Source organism: Ranitomeya variabilis, chromosome 4, assembly GCF_051348905.1.
Source record: "Ranitomeya variabilis isolate aRanVar5 chromosome 4, aRanVar5.hap1, whole genome shotgun sequence".
Classification (NCBI taxonomy): Eukaryota; Metazoa; Chordata; class Amphibia; order Anura; family Dendrobatidae; genus Ranitomeya; species Ranitomeya variabilis.
The window spans coordinates 552,563,995-552,589,080 of NC_135235.1; the positions used below are offsets into that span (position 1 = coordinate 552,563,995).

Below are 25,086 nucleotides of genomic sequence, written 5' to 3' on the forward strand. Positions count from 1 at the left end.
AACATACGAATTCCATGCGGACATCTCAATGGTTGGATTCACACTCAGGCCATACCCAGTGCTGCAAGGCAACAGTACAAGCCACTACTGGACTTCATTATATCTGGTACGTGAGAAGACAAGGTATTCTCAACCCAAGAAGGAACTGTCATGGAAAATCTATAATTACATATGAAGAATTTCTAGGAGGCGGTATATCTAATCACCCAACACAGGTGTTCTACCGCAACCTAAAGAGAATGTGTCATCAGAAAATGAGCCATTCTTTAAATCGGATCTTTATCTTAATTTTTTTTTTATTACCGTATATACTCCAGTATAAGCCGACCCGAGTATAAGCCGACCCCCCTAATTTTGCCACAAAAAACTGGGAAAACTTATTGACTCGAGTATAAGCCTAGGGTGGAAAATGCAGCAGCTACCGGTGAATTTCAAAATTAAAAATAGATGCTCCATACCGTTCATTATGGCCCCATAGATGCTCCATATAAAGCTGTGCCACATATAATGCTCTGCACCGTTCATTATGGCCCCATAGATGCTCCATAGAAAGCTGTGCCATATACAATGCTCTGCACCTTTGATTATGGCCCCATAGATAGCTGTGCCATATACAATGCTCTGCACCTTTGATTATGGCCCCATAGATAGCTGTGCTATATATTACCTCTGCACCTTTGATTATGGCCCCATAGATAGCTGTGCCATATATAATGCTCTGCACCTTTGACCTTTGATTATGGCCCCATAGATGCTCCACATAAATCTGTGCCATATATAGTGCTCTGCACCGTTGCCCCATAGATGCTCCACATAAAGCTGTGCCTTATATGTAGTGCTCTGCACCGTTGCCCCATAGATGCTCCACATAAAGCTGTGCCCCATATACAATGCTCTGCACCGTTGCCCCATAGATAGTCCACATAAATCTGTGCCATTGCTGCTGCTGCTGCAATAAAAAAAACAAAACACATACTCACCTCTCTTGCTTGTAGCTCCTCAGCGTCCCGTCCCGGCGTCTCTCCGCACTGACTGATCAGGCAGAGGGCGGCACGCACACTATATGCGTCATCGCGTCCTCTGACCTGAACAGTCAGAACAAGAGGACGCGAAGACAGAGCGGCGCCCGGCGGGTGGAACGAGGGAAGGTAAATATGCGATACTTACCTGCTCCCGGCGTCCCGCTCCTTCCCCCGGACAGCTGGTCTTCGGTGCCGCAGCCTCTTCCTCTGTCAGCGGTCACCGGCACCGCTGATTAGAGAAATGAATTATGCGGCTCCGCCCCTATGGGAGGTGGAGCAGCCTATTCATTTCTCTAATGAGCGGTCCCATGTGACCGCTGAACAGGGGAAGAGCTGCGGCACCGAAGACCGTGGGACGGGCAGGGGGAGCGCCAGGAGCCCCGGAAGCAGGTAAGTATGCCTCAGCGCCCTCTCCCCCTCACCCGCCGACCGTGACTCGGCTTATACTCGAGTATATACGGTACTATCAACAGCTTTACGAAAAAAAATAATTTTGCAATGCTCACACTAACCACTGGGGCGATTTTAACCTCATACTTCCTGTCCTTTCAGGAAAAGTTTTCAGCAGATTCCTTATCCGCAGGGGCAGGATTACAATGGCAGGTAACTCCTCTTTAAACAACTGATAACTCAAGATCCACCAGCAATCAAACAGGTGATGCAATGTCACAGTTCCCCTTGCTCCCCCTTCCCTTCACAATGACCTTTGCACTCGCTCATTAGATGCTTCAATACAAAAGATAGAGCCGGTCATTGCTGGTAATGTGCATGTGACCTTCCTGAAACAACAGGAAGTTAAGGGCTTGTGCAAACGTTGCAGATTTGGCACATTTTTGGTGTGTATTTGCCATGCATATTTGCTAGCAAAACCTGAAGCAATCCTGATGCCAGCAAAGTGAATGAGAAAGCTAAAGTGTCATACACATGCTTGAGTATTTTTGACTGGCAGATGTTTATTGTCAGTACAAGTCCCCTCTAAAATGTAAAGTGCTGCGGAATATGTTGGCGCTATAGAAATAAAATTATTATTATTATTATTTGGTGCAGAAAATCTACAGCATGTTAATTCTCTGTGCGTCTTTGCCAACATTTTCATCATTGACCACACAAAAAAAAAAGCAGTGCAAAAACATATTAAAAAAAGTGCGTTTTTGCAGCTGCGTTTTTCCTGCTAAGAGATGCAGAAACGGAGCAGAAATTTCTGCATCCATTTACTTGAGTTTAAAAAGGCCCTAGTGGCCGATGTGAAAAATTGCACGATCTGTTATACATTTAACTAAATATTAACCAGTAGTCTAATGCATATGGCGGCCTGACTACACTCCAGACAGATAATTTCTGGGGAAGAGAACATCTGGCATGTTCAATTTCAATGTCTGATCCTTTTGTTCTCCAGAAGATAAGCTTCCACCAGAGGAGTCTACCAGGGGCTTTCTCGTAGAGAACACAGAAGCGCTCAGCTGAGTCAAGCATTAGGGTATGTGCACACGTTCAGGATTTCTTGCAGAAATTTCCTGAAGAAAACCGGAAATTTTCTGCAAGAAATCCGCATTTTTTTTTTTGCGTTTTTTTTCCGTTTTTTTCGCGGTTTTTTAGCATTCTGCAAGTGTAATTAGCTTGCAGAATGCTAAAGTTTTCCAAGCGATCTGTAGCATCGCTTGGAAAACTGACTGACAGGTTGGTCACACTTGTCAAACAAACTGTTTGACAAGTGTGACCAACTTTTTACTATAGATGCAGCTTATGCAGCATCTATAGTAAAAGATAGAATGTTTAAAAATAATAAAAAAAATAAAAAAAATGCTTATACTCACCCAGACATCTCCTCACCGGCGTCCGTTCCTCTTGCTATAGCTGGTCTGTGCGCACAGGACCTTCCGTGACGTCACGGTCACGTGAGCGGTCACATGACCGCTCACGACCAATCACAGGACAGTGACGTCATCGGCGAGGTCCTTCACCGCACATCAGCTACAGGAACCGAAGCGACAGCATGCAGTGGAGGCGGGAAGACATCGAGGGTGAGTATAGGACTATTTTTTATTTTAATTCTTATTTTTTTACCAATTATATGGTGCCCAGTGCGTGGAGGAGAGTCTCCTCTCCTCCACCCTGGGTACCAACCGCACATGATCTGCTTACTTCCCGCATGGTGTGCACAGCCCCGTGCGGGAAGTAAGCAGATCAATGGACCCCTAGGTGTGCGGAATCCCCTGCAATTCCGCATTTTAATGAACATGTTGCTTTTTTTTCCGCGATGCGATTTTTCCGCGGAAAAAAAAGGCTACATTTGCACAAAAAATGCGGAATACACTTAAAATAATGGGAGGCATATGTAAGCGTTTTTTTCGCGTTTTTATCACGTTTTTATAGCGAAAAACGCGAAAAAAACGCGAAAAATACTTAACGTGTGCACATGGCCTTACTGTGTATGGGAAAGGGAAGATATATATCTTTGTACGGTACCATGTTAGCCAGTAGATAGAAAAATATTTGAGTCCTCAGTGGTTGATACCTTTTAATGGCTAACTGAAAAGATGGTAACAAATTGCAGGCTTTCGAGACTGCTCATTTCTCCTCATCAGACATAGAATGATACAAAATCTGAAGAGTCAGATGTTTAGGCACAATGGGACACAGGAATAATGCAATAGATAAGACAACAGAGATGAACTATCATTATGGGAGAGGGATAAACAGTTGTGTCCATAAATATTGGAACAGTTCATAGATAAGGAGTGTGAAAGTTTTATTGTCTTCTGATTGGGGTCTGGTTCTGTGTTGTGATGACCCCACATGGTCGGAGGGGCAAATTCCTTAATTGACGTAAAAAGACATAAATCCATGCTACATACTCATTCCTGTCTCCGCAAGATAAATCTCACCCATACAATGTATTGGGTGTGGCGATTCCGCACGGTTCAATGAACACATGCGGAATCACCTATGTTCAAAAGTCGGCAGCGCTTTGGACGCAGCGGACATGTGCTGCGTCCAAAGTGCTACCTAATACTGAACGTCTGCACATACCCAAAGGCTATGTGCCCACGTTGCGGATTCGTGTGTGGATTTTTCCACACAGTTTTTGAAAAATACACAGGTTAAAACGCACTGCGTTTTTCCTGCGTTTTTCGTGCGGATTTCACCTGTGGATTCCTATTGAGGAGCAGGTGTAAAACGCTGCGGAATCCGCCAAAGAATTGACATGCTGCGGAAAATACAACGAAGCGCTTCCGCGCGGTATTTTTAAGCAGCATGGGCACAGCGGATTTGGTTTCCCATAGGTTTACATGGTACTGTAAACCTGATGGGAAACTGCTGCGAATCCACAGCGGCCAATTCGCTCCAGATCCGCAGGCAAATCCGCAACGTGTGCACATACCCTTAGAGTCCAGCCTAGCATGTAATGTGTATGGGGTGGGTTCACATACATTCTCCAGAAGAAAAAGGGTTAGACATGTTGGTTTTTAACATGGTCAATCTTTTTTGATCATGGGGAATTAGTGAGAGACAGAGGTATCTGGTAGGAGCTAATTCCCCTCTTTACATCAAGTACACATGCATACTCAGCTCTGCATACGCATGGGCAAAGGTCGGTAAAGTCTGGTTACACAGGCAGATTTCTGACCATAACAAGTGTCAATCAACTATACAACAAGAGCTGAAATGCATTGTATGAGGACAGAAGGATCACTCTGCTCCCATGCAGCAAGCCTATAGGCAGCAGCACATCCTCAAAGAATATTTGCCCAAAATAACCCAACTGGAAGGAAGCCTATATTTATTATTTTGTGTAATTTCATGTGTTGCCATATCAGAAGCATAGAAATCCCCTATTGTGAGGTCTGTATGGACAATAAATGGATTTTGTACAATAAAAATAAATAGGGTTATTGGGACAGGCTCTGGGGGATTACTACCAAGTCCACCCCCTATAATTTTCTGCTTTTGCTAACGATCCAGCCTATCTTGTCTCCGGCAGTACAGACCAGAGCAGTCAGACCCTACTGTAGCCTACTCTGACTTACCAATGGGAACACTGTGATATTCCTCTATTGTTATATGGACAGAAGCTCTTTTTTCTCTTTGCAGATTCCTAAAACATTATCAATTGACAACTGATACGATAAATTGACAGATCATCTCCTGGCACAGTTCAGACCCATCAGAGCAGGAGAGCTTTTTCACACCCAAAATGTCAATCTGTAGAGCGGAGATGGATGGCACATCATACATAGATTGTGGATTAAGATCTGTAGCCTGTACCAAGATCTGCACAGGCAGGTCAGCCAGGACCGCCTAGAACCCGTGCTCTAGAAATAACTTATTTTTAAATCATTAGAACAGAGATTCTGCATAATTACAGCCGCAGGGCCGTCGGGAGGATCGATAGCGCTGCAGGCAATAAAACAGTGAGGCGTCTTTGATTTCAAACTTCTGTTCAATCTCGTTACAACAAAGACTTTCACTTAATTAAAGGCCAGAAAACGTCAATTTGTTTTAGGCAAAGACTGATTTGTTTCAGTTGCGATCTTCACCGAGGAGAAAATGAACATTGGATTTATCAATTGAATCAGCTGCTGAAAAGTGGTTCACGTGTTCCAAAATAGAAGGAAAACGGGACAGTTCTTCTTGACAACCTACAGATCTGCGGTCACTCAGACTAGTTATGTATCACTCGTTCCCACATCCAAGCAGAACTTGATACATTCATTGCTGCTTTTGTTGACCATCCTGCCTATCTAGTCTCCAGCAGTACAGCACAGAACAATTAGTCTCTGTTCTCGCCTATTTTACTAGTTTCTGTGTTCGGAGTTTTTTTATTTTTATTGTCACAGTTGTCTGACCATGCCTGAGGGAACCTGGAGATGGTCTCTACTCACTATGCTTTCTTTGCTATTATTTTAGGGAACATGTCCTTTAAAACCTTTGCAGACACCTTCATATCTGTGTTTTCCAAGGTGAAGATAACTGCAGCACAGACACCTAACCTCCCCCTGATTCACACCAGTGTGTCACAAGAAACTAATTCCAAGTGTTTTCACACATTCTTCCCCCATCCCGGAGACTTCTAATTAAGTAAGGAGGGCGTCTATAACTTCACCAGAACTACGTACCAGGACATTTTAACATCAGTTTTGTACCAGCATACCCAATCACAAGGTCAGTCTCAGTCCACTACTGCATACATTCATGGCTGTGTTCACACTACATGTAGCTTTATTGCAATACAATGTGCTTTCACATCTGAATTAAAAGGGGTAATCCAGCTTCAAAACAAATACATACAAATTATTATCAGTGCATAAATTAGTAGCTCTCTCGATTTCCCCATGCGCAGGAAAGCTCGGCCTGGCTGGTCGCTCCAGTTACCAGACTCCACTCACCACTGATGGAGGCTTATCTCATGGAGAACACCGGGATCAAAGGTCCAAAATCAGACATACTGGTTCCTTTTCTTTCACGACAAGTGGGTTCGGCTGACGTTCGTCTTATATGTATAGAGGCCTTAAGGCTTGTTCTTCCGGTGCGATAATTTAGCGGAACACTGTCCAGTGCTACTGATAAAGTAGGAGTCCGAAACGCGCGTCGGGGCTGACGCACGCGGTCCGGTGGCGACAGAAACTTAGACGCTACTCACGGAGGGTAATTATGACATCCCATTGTATATAGGCCTCATGTGGGCTGGATGGGGACTATGCGATACAATTGTTAAGAGTGGTGGTTTATAGGGCAAAAGTATGCATTTATAACTACAATACACCGTGGTATCTTATTTGAATATTGCCCTGTAACAATACCTCGGTTAGTAGGATGCGGTCTGTCACATGACGCTGTGCGTCAACATTGGTGATGGTGTGATATATGTCGTTTGTTTCATCTCCCTAAGTATTGGCAGTATGTTTTAAATGAATTTATATTAATAAAATTATGGTTTTTATATTGATATTATTGCCTTCTGATCATCATTTGTCTGTTGGATCTAGATACCAAGAACAGTTGATTGGCAGAGGTGCCAGGTATCGGACCCCAACCAATGAGAATTGATGACGTATCCTAAGGATAGGTCCTCAATGATAACGTAGTGGACAGCCTCTTTAAATTTATGTATTTAAGGCTGAAAATAATTTTTGCAATTGGAATTTGGATATAAATTTTGCACTGTTCTGCTTTTACATGCTCTTTGTTTCCCTTCACATTCAACTTTCTTCAGCTAAGCTCAGAAAAGACGACAAAACTCCCTATCAGACGGTCATAGTGAGCTGACTGACAGTTTCTTAGTTAACTCATTCTGCAGCCAACATTAGAAGGCAAGGGTGCAAAATACCTAATAAAACTCAGATGCAAAATTATTTTTAGCCCTAATTAAATGCATTTAAGAAAAAAAAAAAAGTCTGTGAAGGATGAACAGAAATCATCAGGGCAGTTATTATGATCATTAGTCTTAGGCTGGGTTCACATTACGTTAGTGGCGTCCGTTAGACGGACTACGTTACACCGCGGCATAACGCGGTGTAACGTAGTCCATTAACGCCGCCATTGAGTCCAATGTCGGACGCATCGCTAGCGCATGCCCACAATGGGCGTGCGCTAGCCATGTGCCGTCATTGAGTGACGGACCCCGAGACGCGGGCTGCAGCGTTTCCGGGTCCCTCACTGCTAGCGCAGATAGCGCAGATAGAGCACCTGCTAGCTCTATCTGCTAGCGATATGACATATCGGCACTTGCGTTAACAGCAGCCCGTTAAAGTATGTGTTGAACGGGCTGCTGTTAACGCAATGTGAACCTAGCCTAACTCTCTCTGCGACATCAAATGATCATATATCTCAGTGAAAAAAATGTGAATCTATCACAAAACCGGGTTTGCTTATATACCCAGTAACCAAAAGTGATTTTGTATGCTCAATGCTATTTTACGGAAACAAAATTTCATTAAAAAAAAACAATTAAAAACAGAAAATGTGCGAGTTATTGAAGGACACAAATTCTGAACAAGTATAAACAGAAATCTATGTACGGTAATTTGTGGAAACAGATCTAAAACAGGTAGTTGCATTGGTAAGTACGGTAGGTACTTTCTACCACAGCTCAGAATTAATTAATCATAATCACTTAGTAAATATTTAGGATTTCATTATCCACTTTACTATTTGGAAAAATTCCAGAACACAAGGATTGAACAGTATTACTATATATTTATAAAAATAGTGGCATACAATGCATAGTCTCTGACAATGCAGGGTATACAATGCTACTTACCGTATATGAAAACAAAAAAACAATTATGAACTTTATATAGAGGTCGTCTTCTATACCTTTTACATCTATGCCCAAACACCATTTAATGGGAGGTTGTAAAGGAAGACCAGCCCTCAATGTAAGTATAATAGCATTGTATCATCCTCATATTGCCTGTGCTCGTGAATACAACAAATTGCATTCAGGACTTTTTTGTTATGAAATTAAAAATGTGAAACCTAAGAAGACTTTTTTTTCTAATACAGGTCTTCACAACAGGAGTATTGTATATATGGAAGGGAAAAGACAACGTACTGCAGCATTAGGAAAACACAAAGCAAGGACTATAAAATGTTTGAAGCACAGCAAAACAAGCTGCCGAGGGAAGAAAGTACAGCACAAAACGAGAAAGATTACTTGCAGATAAGAGATGGCCACTCATTTATCCCATAGGCACTGCGGGAGATTATGGCAGCCCGTTTCAGCAATGAAACTCATACTGTATAACATTAATAGTGATTCAAATGATCGGGATTTCTTGCTGTAAGGCCTGAACAAACCCAATATTTCCAAGGAAGATGAAAAATTTTTAATATGTAGTCAATTGTACTCGAAGGCTGGATCTAATGAACAGCGGAAGCAGGAAAATTCATGGCTCCCGGGCTCGAGATGAGAATGTTAAACTGATGATGACCGGATTCTGGTTTAATGAAGATTTAGAGATTGGGGAGCTGGTGTAGCACAATGACACCCAAGGGCCACAAGAAAGCGTAAAGGGGTATTACTTATTGAGAGGTTTATGGTTTATCAAAGTATATGCCAGAAATGCCTAAGAGATGCAGATTCTAGCACCAGGACGCCCACATATCTGGAGATTGGGGGTGCTCTTCTCCGCCAGTCAGCGCTGAAGACCCTGCACACATGAAACTCGCTCTCCATTGAAGACTATGGGTGTTGTAGTCTCGTGGGCAAAAAGGGGCCAAGGAACCCTACCTTTGATGTTTGGGGACCCAGTTGTGGCTAGATCGTGCTCTATATGTGCTAGGCCCATTCCTGCTCCTGAGCAGCGTGCTTTTCTTCTTCCCCCCAGACACGGAAACTAGTGCAGACAGAAGGTGAGGCCCAGTACAAAATGGCATGGTGGGCCGCATGTGGCCCACGGGCTGCAGTTTCTTAACCCCTGTTCTAGGCTGAGAACAATAAAGTTGTTGGTTGAATGTCCATTTGTCTCATAGCTATTCCTTCTCTCTCCCATAATACACATGCATGCTCAGCTCAGCGTGCAGCGTTTTCTGTAGGAAGAGCAGAGTAAGCTGCTGGCAGACTCCTCTAGAGGAGGCTGATTTCCGATGACGACTCTGGATCAGGCATCTTGATATTCGGTAGTCCCTGCTCGCCTGTATTCACAACACCGATAGCAATGAATGGAAAGAGCTGATGCATGCGCCTCCACCTCTCCACTCAGAATGGGGGACCCATATCTATCAGACACTTATGGCTATGTCGTTAATGTCTTTCATCAGACAACCCCTTTAAAGCTGTACTGTTAAATATATTCTAGGCAATTAGTTTCACATCTTATTTTTTTTCTATTTGGACCCAAATGAACATAAGAACATTTCATTGGATACTTCTTTTGGGCCAGTTTTGAGGTCTTTTTCCCTAGTGAACCATGGTGAGGATCCATATTCATGTCAGCCAGGGAGCTGCCAGTGCCAGTTACCTTTTTGCCAAAACCTATTTCTTTCTACCCTGCACAGTTGTTAATTTCTATAGCAAATACATTTTAATGACCATTTTTGGGAACAAACACAAAGATCAGATTTGCCTTGGGACCAGTGCTGTGACCGGGAGGCGAATTGATCTATTGTAAAGCTGCAGCACAAAGTGACAACTGCACAGCGATCAGTCGACGAGTAAATTACAGAGCGGCTAATGTCTTTATTACCTGAATAAACTCAATATGACGGGTATCATAAAGCCATGTGGGCACCAACCCCCATGACAGACTGCACAGTCCCAAAATGAATGTTATATGGGCACTGGTAAAAGAACAGCGCTTGTATACCGTCACTGCACCACTGGCAAGCACGTGTCGCCAGTACAATGCAATGTCACCTCCTCCCTCCACTATGATGTAGGTAGTAGCACTGCAGTAGGGCAGTGCCCAGGATAGGGTTAGGCTTACGGTCACCATGCTCATAGATTTAGCTCTGCTCTTTTTCTTCACTTGTGAAGAATAGTTCTGCACACCAGGATCTGGAATATTAAGAGTCAACCTTTTAAAATCCTGCCACGTGCAGGCTGCCATTGTTACGGCTGGTGAATGGAAGGAGTAGCAAAATAATGAAGTATTCAGGATTTGTCAGACATGACTACGTTCTTCTCTTTTATGCCTGGGGTTATGTTGTAGCCACATTATTTCCAGTCCATCCCATCGCTCACCTGCCCACCTCTCTGGTGTAACATCTCATTTACAATAGGCTGCACAACCAGAACCCATTAAGTAAAGCCCCAGCTGTTCCCCGTAAAATTTAACACATGTATAACAAATGTCTGTCTCGTAAGAGATCACAAACATCCGGGACGAGACGGAGGCATACCTGCACAATACCATGTCATTATTATAGCATGCCGGGACATCACTATCTGTAAACCTTCCTCGCCTGCAATAACCTGTGTGTGCTCATATGGTGGCTGCAGTATACCCTGCGAATGATCGCAACATTAGCGTATCATACAGGAGTACGAGCCGGACTATGGATGATCACAATGTGAGTGTATTATATAGAGGAATGAGCCAGACCATTGGTGATCGCAACGTTAATGTATTATATGGAGCCATAAGCCGGACCATCGATGATCACAATGTGAGCGTACTATAGAGATGTAGGTTTTCGGATCACTGATGATCACAAAGTGAATGTATTATATAGAGGTATGATAAAGACCATGGATGATCACAATGTGAGTGTATTATATAGAGGCATGAGCGGGACCACTGATGATCACAATGAGTGTATTACATAGAGGCATGAGCGGGTACCCACTGATGATCACAATGTGAGTGTATTATATAAAGGCATGAGCGGGACCACCGATGATCACAATTGTGAGTGTATTATATAGAGGCATGAGCGGGGACCACCGATCACAATGTGAGTGTATTATATATAGAGGCATGAGCGGGACCACTGATGATCACAATGTTAGTATTATATATAGAGGCATGAGCGTGACCACTGATGATCACAATGTGAGTGTATTATATAGAGGCATGAGCGGGACCACTGATGATCACAATGTGAGTGTATTATATATAGAGGCATGAGCAGGACCACCGATGATCACAATGTGAGTGTATTATATATAGAGGCATGAGCGGGACCACCGATCACAATGTGAGTGTATTATATATAGAGGCATGAGCGGGACCACTGATGATCACAATGTTAGTATTATATATAGAGGCATGAGCGGGACCACTGATGATCACAATGTGAGTGTATTATATAGAGGCATGAGCGGGACCACTGATGATCACAATGTTAGTATTATATATAGAGGCATGAGCGGGACCACTGATGATCACAATGTGAGTGTATTATATAGAGGCATGAGCGGGACCACTGATGATCACAATGTGAGTGTATTATATATAGAGGCATGAGCAGGACCACCGATGATCACAATGTGAGTGTATTATATATAGAGGCATGAGCGGGACCACTGATGATCACAATGTGAGTGTATTATATAGAGGCATGAGCGGGACCACTGATGATCACAATGTGAGTGTATTATATATAGAGGCATGAGCAGGACCACCGATGATCACAATGTGAGTGTATTAAATAGAGGCATGAGCGAGAACACTGATGATCACAATGTGAGTGTATTATATATAGAGGCATGAGCGGGACCACTGATGATCACAATGTTAGTATTATATATAGAGGCATGAGCGGGACCACTGATGATCACAATGTGAGTGTATTATATAGAGGCATGAGCGGGACCACTGATGATCACAATGTTAGTATTATATATAGAGGCATGAGCGGGACCACTGATGATCACAATGTGAGTGTATTATATAGAGGCATGAGCGGGACCACTGATGATCACAATGTGAGTGTATTATATATAGAGGCATGAGCAGGACCACCGATGATCACAATGTGAGTGTATTATATATAGAGGCATGAGCGGGACCACTGATGATCACAATGTGAGTGTATTATATAGAGGCATGAGCGGGACCACTGATGATCACAATGTGAGTGTATTATATATAGAGGCATGAGCAGGACCACCGATGATCACAATGTGAGTGTATTAAATAGAGGCATGAGCGAGACCACTGATGATCACAATGTGAGTGTATTATATATAGAGGCATGAGCGGGACCACTGATGATCACAATGTGAGTGTATTATATAGAGGCATGAGCGAGACCACTGATGATCACAATGTGAGTGTATTATATATAGAGGCATGAGCGGGACCACTGATGATCACAATGTGAGTGTATTATATAGAGGCATGAGCGGGACCACTGATGATCACAATGTGAGTGTATTATATAGAGGCATGAGCGGGACCACTGATGATCACAATGTGAGTGTATTATATAGAGGCATGAGCGGGACCACTGATGATCACAATGTGAGTGTATTATATAGAGGCATGAGCGGGACCACTGATGATCACAATGCGAGTATTATATATAGAGGCACGAGCGGGACCACTGATGATCACAATGTGAGTGTATTATATAGAGGCATGAGCAGGACCACCGATGATCACAATGTGAGTGTATTGAATGACAGTCCACCTTACTGATGATGACCCACATCCTGGGCTCATACACATGCCTTTCAAGATCTTTGTCTCTGGGTCTCTGCACACTATTTCTGCCATTTCATTAGTCTGCTCCATCAAATACGAGGATTATATTGCGCCTTCCACTGAATCGGGTTTTCAATTAATGTAATGCATTATACTAAACTGCAGGCAGTTATCCAATTACAGCCCTGTGAGCTTCAAAGGGAGTAAGACCTGAAGCTTAGGAAGTTGGATAAAATAAAAGAAAGGCACAGAAATCCCATAATGCCATTGTATTGAAAGAATGTAAAAACTTGGTACTGGGCAAGAGAAAAGGGAGAAGCAAAACCACATGAGAACAGACCTCTTACCCCCATGGACGGTACAACCTAAAGGCAGGTATTCCAGTTCTAGAAGCAATACCTGCTCCATGGTCATTGCATATTCCTCCAGGAAGCTTCGCTCCCTGAACATGTCAAGCAGGAGAAACCTGCCAGTAGTAATGCCAAGCTTGCCCCCTCTACCACCATGGGTGCCAGTGCCCACAAGCAACTTACCTGGAGGTGTGGAAGTAGCAAAGTGAGTCTGCAGAAAAGTGCACCGGTAATCCAACAAGTAAGGAAGACATTGAAGTCATGCAAAGCCTTGTATCCTTTCTCTGGCTGAGCATGCTGGTTTACAGGCAGGGCAGGAAAATGCAGGAATCTCTTCCTTGTCTCCCCCTCCTCCTCCTCCTCCACCACCTCCCCCCTCCCCCTCCTGCATCCTCCTCCCCTCCATCTTTTGTTCACTGTCTCCTCTGAGCACACACAATGTGCCTGACCCTCTGCCTACTGTACCTGCTGAAAGACCCCCAGTGATCCCTGACCCCTTGGAATACACATTTAGTATAGAGAACATGAGTACAGGAATCCTATACACCTCAGCTGGAAGGCTCATTTATGTCTCCTGCGGCTTTGGTGTTATTGTTTGTGTCATTATTTATGTTACTTTTCCTTTCTTCCTTTGTTGTACCACACTGCAGATATCCTGTATTGTCTACAAGGGAGCGAGATCAAGAAAAAAAAAAACTAGAATAAACTGGGGCAATGGATTCTACAGGGACACAAGCAGCCCACATCTGGGGGGATTATTGTATATAGGCTACGTTCACATTTGCGTTGTGCGCCGCTGCGTCGGCGCCACAACGCAAACAAAAACGCAACAAAACGCATGCACAACGCTGCGTTTTGCGCCGCATGCGTCCTTTTTTTCATTGATTTTGGACGCAGCAAAAATGCAACTTGCTGCGTCCTCTGCGCCTGGACGCGTGCGCCGCAGTGACGCATGCGGCGCAAAACGCAAGTGTGACGCATGTCCATGCGCCCCCATGTTAAATATAGAGGCGCATGACGCATGCGGCGACGCTGCGGCGCCCGACGCTGCGGCGCAGACCGCAAATGTGAACGTAGACTAAGTGGGGATGTAACCCATCTAATACGGAGGATTGTTGTGACGTCACAAGAAACAGCTCAGGAAAATGTAAACTGTGGAGTCAAAAAATTTACAGCGAGTCCGCATTGTCTGCTTCAGAAAAAAATGAAATAAACTAGTAGCAACCTAAACGCCACCCTAAAATGGGTATAATAGTGATTATGGTAAAACAGATCTGTAATCCCATCCTCAGTATAAGGGAATCTGTCAGCAGGTTTTTGATACTCCATCTGAATGCAGCAAGAGACCCTGATTCTAGTGATATGTCACTTACTGGGCTGCTTGCTGCAGTTTTGATAAAATCCCTGTTTTATCTGCTGCAGATCTACCAGTTCTCTAAATGCTGAGCTCTGAATAACCCCGCCCACATCACTGATTGGTAGATTTCTGTGTACACTGTGCATAGGCAGAAAGCTGCCAAACAGTGGTGGGGTGGAGTAATATCTTTATATTTTTCAGTGTTTTCTGGACGCTTTTTCAGGCAAATTTTCTAGCAGACCCTGCCAAAAAAGCACACAGAAAAGGCTCAAAAGAATGAACATGAGACTTTCGTTCTGATGACTTGTTCATATGTTCAGTCTCTTGAGCATCTTTTAACCGCTTCAGGTTTCCAAAGACACCAGGTGGTTAAAAAAGAAGCGAGCTGACCATTCTGAAGGCGGCTTCTGATTGAAAGACGTTCCATACTTTACAATACAGGCCAATGGGAAGGCTCAAAAGATGATTACTTGGGCGTCTTTTTGGCCGTGTTTTTGCTTTAAAAACAATTACTGGTTTCTTCATTGTTGAATGGACTAAAAAACGAAAAAATCCAGAACACGTCAGAAAACAAAGATGCGCAAAACACATCAACGGCAGTAAAAAAAAAAAAATAACGCTAAAAAAGACCCTTTAGGAAAAAAAAAAAAAAAAAAAGGTCAAACTAAGGGTAAGTTCACACAGGGCACTTTTTGCTGGAGCAAAACCTGATCTTCTTGGCAGGAAAGAAGCTGTAGCAAAAACGCAGGTTTAGGTGCATTTTTGGTGTTTTTTGTTGTTGCGTATTTGGTGCGTTTTTTTCCCTCTTTGTCCATGCTAATGTCCTTGAATTTTCAGCAGCAAAAACGCAACAAATAATGATACCTGCGTTTTTGCTGCCTTTTTTCAACACCCATTCAAGTCAATGGGTGAAAAACGCAGAAAAAACGCAGCAAAAACGCTGAAAGAAGTGACATGCTTTATGTCCAAAAAACGCAGCAAAGCACAAAATCCTGTGGACACAAAAACCCAATGTGAACTGTGATTTCTGTTATGCTGTAATGTCTATTGTCTGTACAAATCCCCTCTAGAATTTGTAAAGGGCTGCGGAATATGCTGGCGCTATATAAATAAAATTATTATTAATGTGTGTGAATGAGATTTCTGAAATCTCATAGGCTTTGCTGGTCCTGTAAAAAGCAACTGAAAATTAGCATTAAAAAAAGGCAGTAAAAAATGCAGAAAATAAACGCAGCAAAAACGCCCTGTGTGAACTTACCCTAAGGTGCAATTAGTAACTTCTTGCCATTTATGTCAATTGAATGTTGCAAGGGAGGAAAATGAGCAGCTCTGTCCGCAGGGCAGGCAGGGTGTATCTCCTCATTGTGTAGGAGACCATTGTTTATTTATCTAATCAGCATGTCCTGCTCCGAGATTATGTGAAATTGAGCTCTTAGATTACACAGCACAACCTGTTCCCATAAACAGCAGCATATAGGAAACAATGACTATCAGCGGTGATTACTGTTAAGGCCCCGTCTCACTTAGCGATTTACCAACGATCACGACCAGCGATACGACCTGGCCGTGATCGTTGGTAAGTCGCTGTGTGGTCGCTGGGGAGCTGTCACACAGACCGCTCTCCCCAGCGACCAACGATCAGGGGAACGAGTTCGGCATCGTTGAAACTGTCTTCAACGATGCCGAAGTCCCCCTGCAGCACCCGGGTAACCAGGGTAAACATCGGGTTACTAAGCGCAGGGCCGCGCTTAGTAACCCGATGTTTACCCTGGTTACCAAAAAAAACAAACAGTACATACTCGCCTTTCGGTGTCCAGGTCCCTTGCCGTCTGCTTCCTGCTCTGACTGACTGAGCCGCCGTACACTGAGAGCAGAGCGCAGCGGTGACGTCACTGCTGTGCTCTCACTTCTCACTGTACGGCCGGCAGTCAGTGAGAGCAGGAAGCAGACGGCAAGGGACCTGACGGACATCAGATGGTGAGTATGTACGGTTTGTTATTTTTTACATTTACGCTGGTAACCAGGGTAAACATCGGGTTACTAAGCGCGGCCCTGCGCTTAGTAACCCGATGTTTATCCTGGTTACCAGTGAAGACATCGCTGGATCGGTGTCACACACACCGATTCAGCAATGTCAGCGGGGCCTCAACGACCAAAAAAAGGTCCAGGCCATTCCGACACGACCAGCGATCTCACAGCAGGGGCCTGATCGCTGGTACGTGTCACACATAGCGAGATCGCTACTGAGGTCGCTGTTGCGTCACAAAACTTGTGACTCAGCAGCGATCTCGCTAGCGATCTCGCTATGTGAGACGGGGCCTTTAGTGATGAGCGAGCGTGCTGCGATAAGGTGTTATCCGAACATGCTGGTGTGGTAATATATGTTCGAGTCCCCGCAGCTGCATGTCTCCCGGCTGTTCGACAGCCACAACACATGTAGGGATTTCCAGTTTGGTAGGCAATTCCCGTGTGTGTTGTGGCTGTCGAACAGCTGGGAGACACACAGCCGCCCGGACTCAAGCATATTATTCGAGCACGCCGAAGACACTCGGTTAGCACATGAGCATGCTCAGAAAACACCTCATCCGAGGACGTTCGCTCATCACTAATTACTATGTTTCTGAAAAAGTAAAATGAATAGAGGTATTTACATAGCACAAGAAAATATGGACGCCCAAACCACTGCTTTCCCAAGAACCATCTTATCTGACCATAGGCCGGACAGTTTGCCCCAGTCCAAACAGAATTCTGAAGCTCTTCACTATTGTCATATTCTTAATTAAAGAGACAACCACTGTACCAGATTTACGGTGAACAATTCCTACTTAACTTGTATTTTCTTAAGGTTAAATTAACACAAGTTTTTTGATGCGCAAAAAAACACAGCGTCTTAAAACTACAGCAAAGTGGATGGAATTTGTAGAAATCTCCTGCCCATTGTGCTTTTTTTTATGCTGCGTAAAACCGACCCGCGGTGCGTCTTTGAAATTCACAACATGTCAACTTCTCTTGTGGGTAAGCTGAGTTATCTGCTAATTGTCCCCATAGCATGCATTAGATGCGAAAAATCAGCAGGTAAAAAATGCATGTAGGCCACACATGACTGGATTAATAAAGTTTTGTTGAAGTGAACACCAGGAAGTATCAAAAATAAGTGACTTTATTTAGAACAGGACATACTGACAAGAAACAAAAAACACAGCGTCACAAATGCATAAACACACATGTAAAAAAACAAAAACGCACTAAAAAAAACAACCCAATTTAGGCTTAAATTGGCGAAGAGAGCTTTCACACTGCATTTTGGCACCCGTTTTTTGGTCCCATAGGGGCGTATGCCCAAAGCCTACGAAAAACAAGATTCAGGCATATGCGCCAAAGGGGACATAGACTATAATGGTGCCGGCAGATCTGCCATGCATCATTTTCAGGAGTAGACATCTACTGGGGGTGGACACTCATTCGCAGTAGACTGAATGAAGGCACTGAGGTACCATCATGACAGGACGGACGCGGTGCCACTCTCATCTGGACGTAGTGTCTGGTATTGTACCTCAGTCCTGATTACTGAGGTACGTTACTTAGTACTGTTGTGGTAGGGTCATGGCTGACTGCTGTAGGTCCTGACTGAGTAATGGACCCTGCGTCCTAATTATAGGCAATGTAAAATTATGGGAATTTCCTTTTAGTAGGTACAATAATAACATTTAATCAGAGAGGACCTATGTGTGATACAATCAGTCCTCGGGCTTCACAACTGATCATTATTTATGCTCTAATATTGGGCTTATCCGAGTGTGCAGGTTAGACCCACAGTGGGGGCAGGTAATGAGGAGCTTTCCCCATAGATATGATATATAATGGTGCATGAATCCTTCTGTCCAGAGCTGGGATGGGCGGCGCATGTGCAGTGTGGCAAAAAAGGCAGCACACTATTTTATTGAAGACACTGTAAATGCAAATTCACAGAGGCAGTGTCTTAAAAAAATGGCGCCGGACAGTGCAATATGCGCATGTGCAGACTCTGGCACCATTTTATTGAAGAATTCTACTACAATGTCAACATAGCAGTGTGCATGCACCAACCATCGCCATTATCCCTATAACGCACTGCTATGTTGACATTGTAATACATTACTTCAATAAAATGGTGCCGGAGACATCGCGTGTGTATATCGCGATCTCTGGTGCCATTTTATTGAAGACACTGTATATATATATATATATATATATATATATATACCAATAAAAATGTTCTCCATCATGTAGAATGGGTTCAATAGCTCATATGATATAATCCAAATATCGAATGTGTACCGTCATATTTACAGGAATGGAGTCTATAGATTTCCCTCTGCTGCCCTGGCTCATTGTGTGTGATCCTAATACCAACTTATTGGAAAACTGTACATAATGTAATTTATCAATATACGGTAATTAAGGAGACTCATTATGCCGTAGTCCTAATGAATGCAATCGTAAGTGACAGAACAAGTCATCATACACAGTATATGTATATTACAAACGTGTGCATCTGCCTGGTTAGCCTGATTATACATGGCCCCGTATGGCGGTGTGCATGATGAAGCCAGAATAGTAAGCATGGAAAGACAGAGCCATTTCTTCCTCCCGAAGTCTGGGAACGGAGCATTTCCTTCTGAACTTGAATAAATAAACAATGTTTTAATACCCTTGAGAAATGAATGGAGTGCGCGGAAAGACAAACTCAATTTTTTTTCCCCTCTTTTAACCACAACATTACGGCCTGCATTGTTTGCAGTAGAATAGACCAGGAATAATTATATCCCCAGAGCCGGGGGCTGATAGATCCAAACTGATACTGACACCCAACTTTTCTCTGTGCAGTGTATAATGAGATTTCTTAAACTCCTGTCCCTGGGACTGCAGCGATGGACTTTGCTACACTCCAAAAGAGCGATGAGCTGCAGCATGGCTCAAAATAAAATCTGCATGTGTTATTGGGTAGATTTTGAAGCGGATTATGATACAGATTTTGTCACAAATATGGTCCCTTTAATATCAATGAGTGGTATCCAAAGCAAATCAGGAAAAGAAAATCTTGTACATACTGGTCAGGCAGCAGACTTTACAATTTTGAGCTTTCCCCTCTACCCTTGTTCTCTATAACAGGTACAATTTAAACTCTATTCACATGCATGGTGCTGTACAATAGTTGGAGAATTTAACAAGCACTCCTCCCATCAGTTTTTATCCCCTTATTATATTGCAGTCATATTATATAGCACTGTGCACTTACAATTGCTGTAATTCTTCTCTTTTCTATTAAGGTCTATGACATCAGTGATTGAAAACTGACTAGCTTAATCTTTCTATACTCTATGTAGAAACAGGAGGTCAATTTTATCAGCACAAGTCATAAATCATTGCAAATGTCCCTGGCAGGGGGAGGAGGAAGGAGCTGAGTCAGGAGTTGCAGAGGGGAATGACTCCTGCAGGGAATAGAGACTTCCTGTTTTTACACAGAGCAGAGAAAAGAAAAGAATTATCTGGGTAGAAAAGCAAAAAGAGCAATTGTAAGTACACAGTGCTATATAAATATGATGATGATTGCAATATATTAAGAGAATAAAAACTTTGACGGGTGCTTCTTGAAGAGGTTTTCCAGTTTTAACTTTTTTTTTTTTTTTTACTATAAAGGTTTGGTCTGTGTAAAAAGCAACAACGCTCACCCTTCTGCCACCCAAGCGCAATCTCTCTACCTCTGCCCTGATCTTTGTTAACCCCTTCATGACCCAGCCTATTTTGACCTTAATGACCTGGCCGTTTTTTGAAATTCTGACCAGTGTCCCTTTATGAGGTAATAACTCAGGAACACTTCAACGGATCCTAGCGGTTCTGAGATTGTTTTTTTCGTGACATATTGGGCTTCACGTTAGTTGTAAATTTAGGTCGATAATTTTTGCGTTTATTTGTGAAAAAAATTGAAATTTGGCTAAAATTTTGAAAATTTCGCAATTTTCAAATTTTGAATTTTTATTCTGTTAAATAAGAGAGTTATGTGACACAAAATAGTTAATAAATAACATTTCCAACTTGTCTACTTTACATCAGCACAAATTTGGAAAAAAAATTTTTTTTTGCTAGGAAGTTATAAGGGTTAAAATTTGCCCAGCGATTTCTCATTTTTACAACGAAATTTACAAAACCATTTTTTTTAGGGACCACCTCACATTTGAAGTCAGTTTGAGGGGTCTATATGGCTGAAAATACCCAAAACTGACACCATTCTAAAAACTGCACCCCTCAAGGTGCTCAAAACCACATTCAAGAAGTTTATTAACCCTTCAGGTGCTTCACAGCAGCAGAAGCAACATGGAAGGAAAAAATGAACATTTAACTTTTTAGTCCAAAAATTATGTTTTAGCAACAATTTTTTTATTTTCCCAAGGGTAAAAAGAGAAACTGGACCCCAAACGTTATTGTACAATTTGTCCTGAGTAAGCTGATACCCCATATGGGGGGGGGGGAACCACTGTTTGGGCGCACGACAGGGCTCAGAAGGGAAGGAGCGCCATTTGACTTTTTCAATGAAAAATTGGCTCCAATCTTTAGCGGACACCATGTCGCGTTTGGAGAGCCCCTGTGTGCCTAAACATTGGAGCTCCCCCACAAGTGACCCCATTTTGGAAACTAGACCCCCCAAGGAGCTTACCTAGATGCATAGTGAGCACTTTGAACCCCCAGGTGCTTCACAAATTGATCCTTAAAAAGAAAAAGTACTTTTTTTTCACAAAAAATTTATTTTAGCCTCAATTTTTTCATTTTTACATGGGCAACAGGATGAAATGGATCCTAAAATTTGTTGGGCAATTTCTCCTGAGTACACCGATGCCTCATATGTGGTCACAAACCACTGTTTGTGCACACGGCAAGGCTCGGAAAGGAAGGAGCACCATTTGACTTTTGAATGAAAAATTAGCTCCAATCGTTAGCAGACACCATGTCGCGTTTGGAGAGCCCCTGTGTGCCTAAACATTGGAGCTCCCCCACAGGTGACCCAATTTTGGAAACTAGACCCCCCAAGGAACTTATCTAGATGCATAATGAGCACTTTGAACCCCAAGGTGCTTCACAAATTGATCCGTAAAAATGAAAAAGTACTTTTTTTCACAAAAAATTTCTTTTAGCCTCAATTTGTTCATTTTCACATGGGCAACAGGATAAAATGGATCCCAAAATTTATTGGGCAATCTCTCCTGAGTACACTGATAGCTCACATGTGGGGGTAAACCACTGTTTGGGCACACGGCAGGGCTCGGAAGGGAAGGAGCGCCATTTGACTTTTTGAATGAAAAATTAGCTCCAATCGTTAGCGGACACCATGTCGCGTTTAGAGAGCCCCTGTGTGCCTAAACATTGGAGCTCCCCCACTTGTGACCCCATTTTGGAAACTAGACCTCCCATGGAACTAATATAGATGTGCGGTGACCACTTTAAACCCCCAAGTGCTTCACAGAAGTTTATAACGCAGAGCCGTGAAAATAAAAAATAATTTTTATTTCCTCAAAAATTATTTTTTAGCCCGCAATTTTTTATTTTCACAAAAGTAACAGTAGAAATTGGACCCCAAAAGTTGTTGCGCAGTTTGTCCTGAGTACACTGATACCCCATATGTGGGGCTAAACCACTGTTTGGGCACACGTCAGGGCTCGGAAGAGAAGTAGTGACTTTTGAAATGCAGACTTTGATGGAATGGTCTGGAGGCGTCATGTTGCGTTTGCAGAGCCCCTGATGTGCCTAAACAGTAGAAACCCCCCACAAGTGACCCCATTTTGGAAACTAGACCCCCCACAGAACTTATCTAGATATGTGGTGAGCACTTTGAACCCCCAAGTGCTTCACAGAAGTTTACAACGCAGAGCTGTGAAAATAAAAAATCATTTTTCTTTCCTCAAAAATGATGTTTTATCAAGCATTTTTTTATTTTCACAAGAGTAGCAGGAGAAATTGGACCCCAATAGTTGTTGCCCAGCTTGTCCTGAGTACGCTGATACCCCATATGTGGGGGTAAACCACTGTTTGTGCACACGTCGGGGCTAGGAAGGGAAGTAGTGACTTTTGAAATGCAGACTTTGATGTAATGGTCTGCGGGCGTCACGTTGCGTTTGCAGAGCCCCTGATGTGCCTAAACAGTAGAAACCCCCCACAAGTGACCCCATTGTGGAAACTAGACCCCCCAAGGATCTATCTAGATATGTGGTGAGCACTTTGAACCCCAAAGTGCTTCACAGAAGTTTACAACGCAGAGCCGTGAAAATAAAAAATCATTTTTCTTTCCTCAAAAATTATGTTTTAGCAAGCAATTTTTTATTTTCACAAGGGTAGCAGGAGAAATTGGACCCCAATAATTGTTGCCCAGTTTGTCCTGAGCATGCTGTTACCCCATATGTGGGGGGTAAACCACTATTTTGGGCGCACGTCGGTGCTCGGAAGGGAGGGAGCACCATTTGACTTTTTGAATACAAGATTGACTGGAATCAATGGTTGCGCCATGTTGCGTTTGGAGACCCCTGATGTGCCTAAACAGTGGAAACCCCTCAATTCTAACGCCAACACTAACCCCAACACACCCCTAACCCTAACCCCAACTCTAGCCATAACCCTAATCACAACCCTAACCCCCAACACACCCCTAACCCTAATCCCAACCCTAACCCAACCCTATCCCCAACACACCCCTAACCCCAACCATAACCCTAACCACAGCCTAATCTTAACCCTATTTCCAACCCTAGCCCTAATTCCAACCCTAACCCTAAGGCTATGTGCCCACGTTGCGGATTCGTGTGAGATTTTTCCCCACCACTTTTGAAAAATCCGCAGGAAAAAGGCACTGCGTTGGGAGTTGCGACTTCATCGATTGCAACCGTATCAACAAAGAAAGGCGAGGGAGAGGGTTAGAATTGGATATACAGGAATGGAGCAGCAGGGAGCTACTTAATTTTACACAGTCTAAGGTTTTAAAATACAAAAAAGCCTTAAAGCTGGAAATCTTCTTTAAAGGATTACCCCTTCTGCAACAGAAAAGGGGTGAAGCCAACAAGACCTGCCTCTTGGACTAGTCACCTCTTCCACAGTCCAGGCAGCAAAAATCTGGTGACAGGTTTCTTTGAACAGACTAAAACCTTTTTAAATTCGCATACTGACACCCTGTTCTTTTTGTTGGTGTCATGTAGACGACATTCACACCTTCATTTTTTTACATCAGCATCTGTAAGTGAAAATCAGGAGTGGAACAATCAGAGGAAAAGTATAATAGAAACATATGCACCACTTCTGTATTTATCACCCCCTCCTGGTTTTGGCTTACAGATACTGAGGTAAAATACTGACCAAATACTGCTAGTGTGAACGTGGCCTAAAACTAGTGGTTTTCCTCTTATACTGGAAGAAGTGCACATGACTATATACTGTATATGATGGTGCCCAGCTCATAATATAATCATGTGCCACTGGCGTTTTTGTGGTATAAAAATGTAATAAGCAGCAACTTTTCTGTCTGAATACGCTACATATACACCCCCTATATGTACACTGCGTGCAGAATTATTAGGCAAGTTGTATTTTAGAGGATTATTTTTATTATTGATCAACAACTATGTTCTCAATCAACCCAAAAGACTCAGAAATATCAAAGCTTAATATTTTTGGAAGTTGGAGTGGGTTTTTTTTAGGTTTGGCTATCTTAGGAGGATATCTGTTTGTGCAGGTAACTATTACTGTGCAGAATTATTAGGCAACTTATTGTTCAAAGGTGGTCGTTTTTCTGCCTTCCTTACCTTGGCCATGTCCCTGAGTATCGCACACCTTGTGCTTTTTGTTTCTCCAGTAACGTTGCAGCTCTGAAATATGGCAAAACTGGTGGCAAATGTCATCTTGGCAGCTTCACGCTTAATTTTCCTCAATTCATGGGCAGTTATTTTGCGCCTTTTTGCCCAACATGCTTCTTGCAACCCTGTTGGCTATTGGCCATGAAACGCTTGATTGTTCGGTGATCACGCTTCAAACGTTCGGCAATTTCAAGACTGCTGCATCCCTCTGCAAAACATCTCACAATTTTGGACTTTTCAGAGCCCGTCAAATCTCTCTTCTGACCCATTTTGCCAAAGGAAAGGAAGTTGCCTAATACTTAAGCACACCTTATATAGGGTTTTGATGTCATTAGACAACACCCCTCCTCATTACAGAGATGCACATCACATGATTTACTCAATTGGTAGTTG

General features: G+C 43.1%; 1 protein-coding gene across 9 annotated transcripts in view; it reads right to left on the bottom strand.

The window, feature by feature from the left end:
* Positions 1-25,086, bottom strand: part of TANC2 (tetratricopeptide repeat, ankyrin repeat and coiled-coil containing 2) — a 497,877-nt gene that overhangs the window by 191,533 nt on the left and 281,258 nt on the right. The window contains exon 1 of one of the 9 annotated variants that reach the window (XM_077252681.1): positions 13,648-13,773. The exons of the other annotated variants lie outside the window; for them this stretch is intronic. The gene's annotated coding sequence lies outside the window, so the exon portion shown is untranslated. Of the gene's footprint in view, positions 1-13,647; positions 13,774-25,086 lie in introns of those variants that run through there. 9 annotated transcript variants of the gene reach the window in all.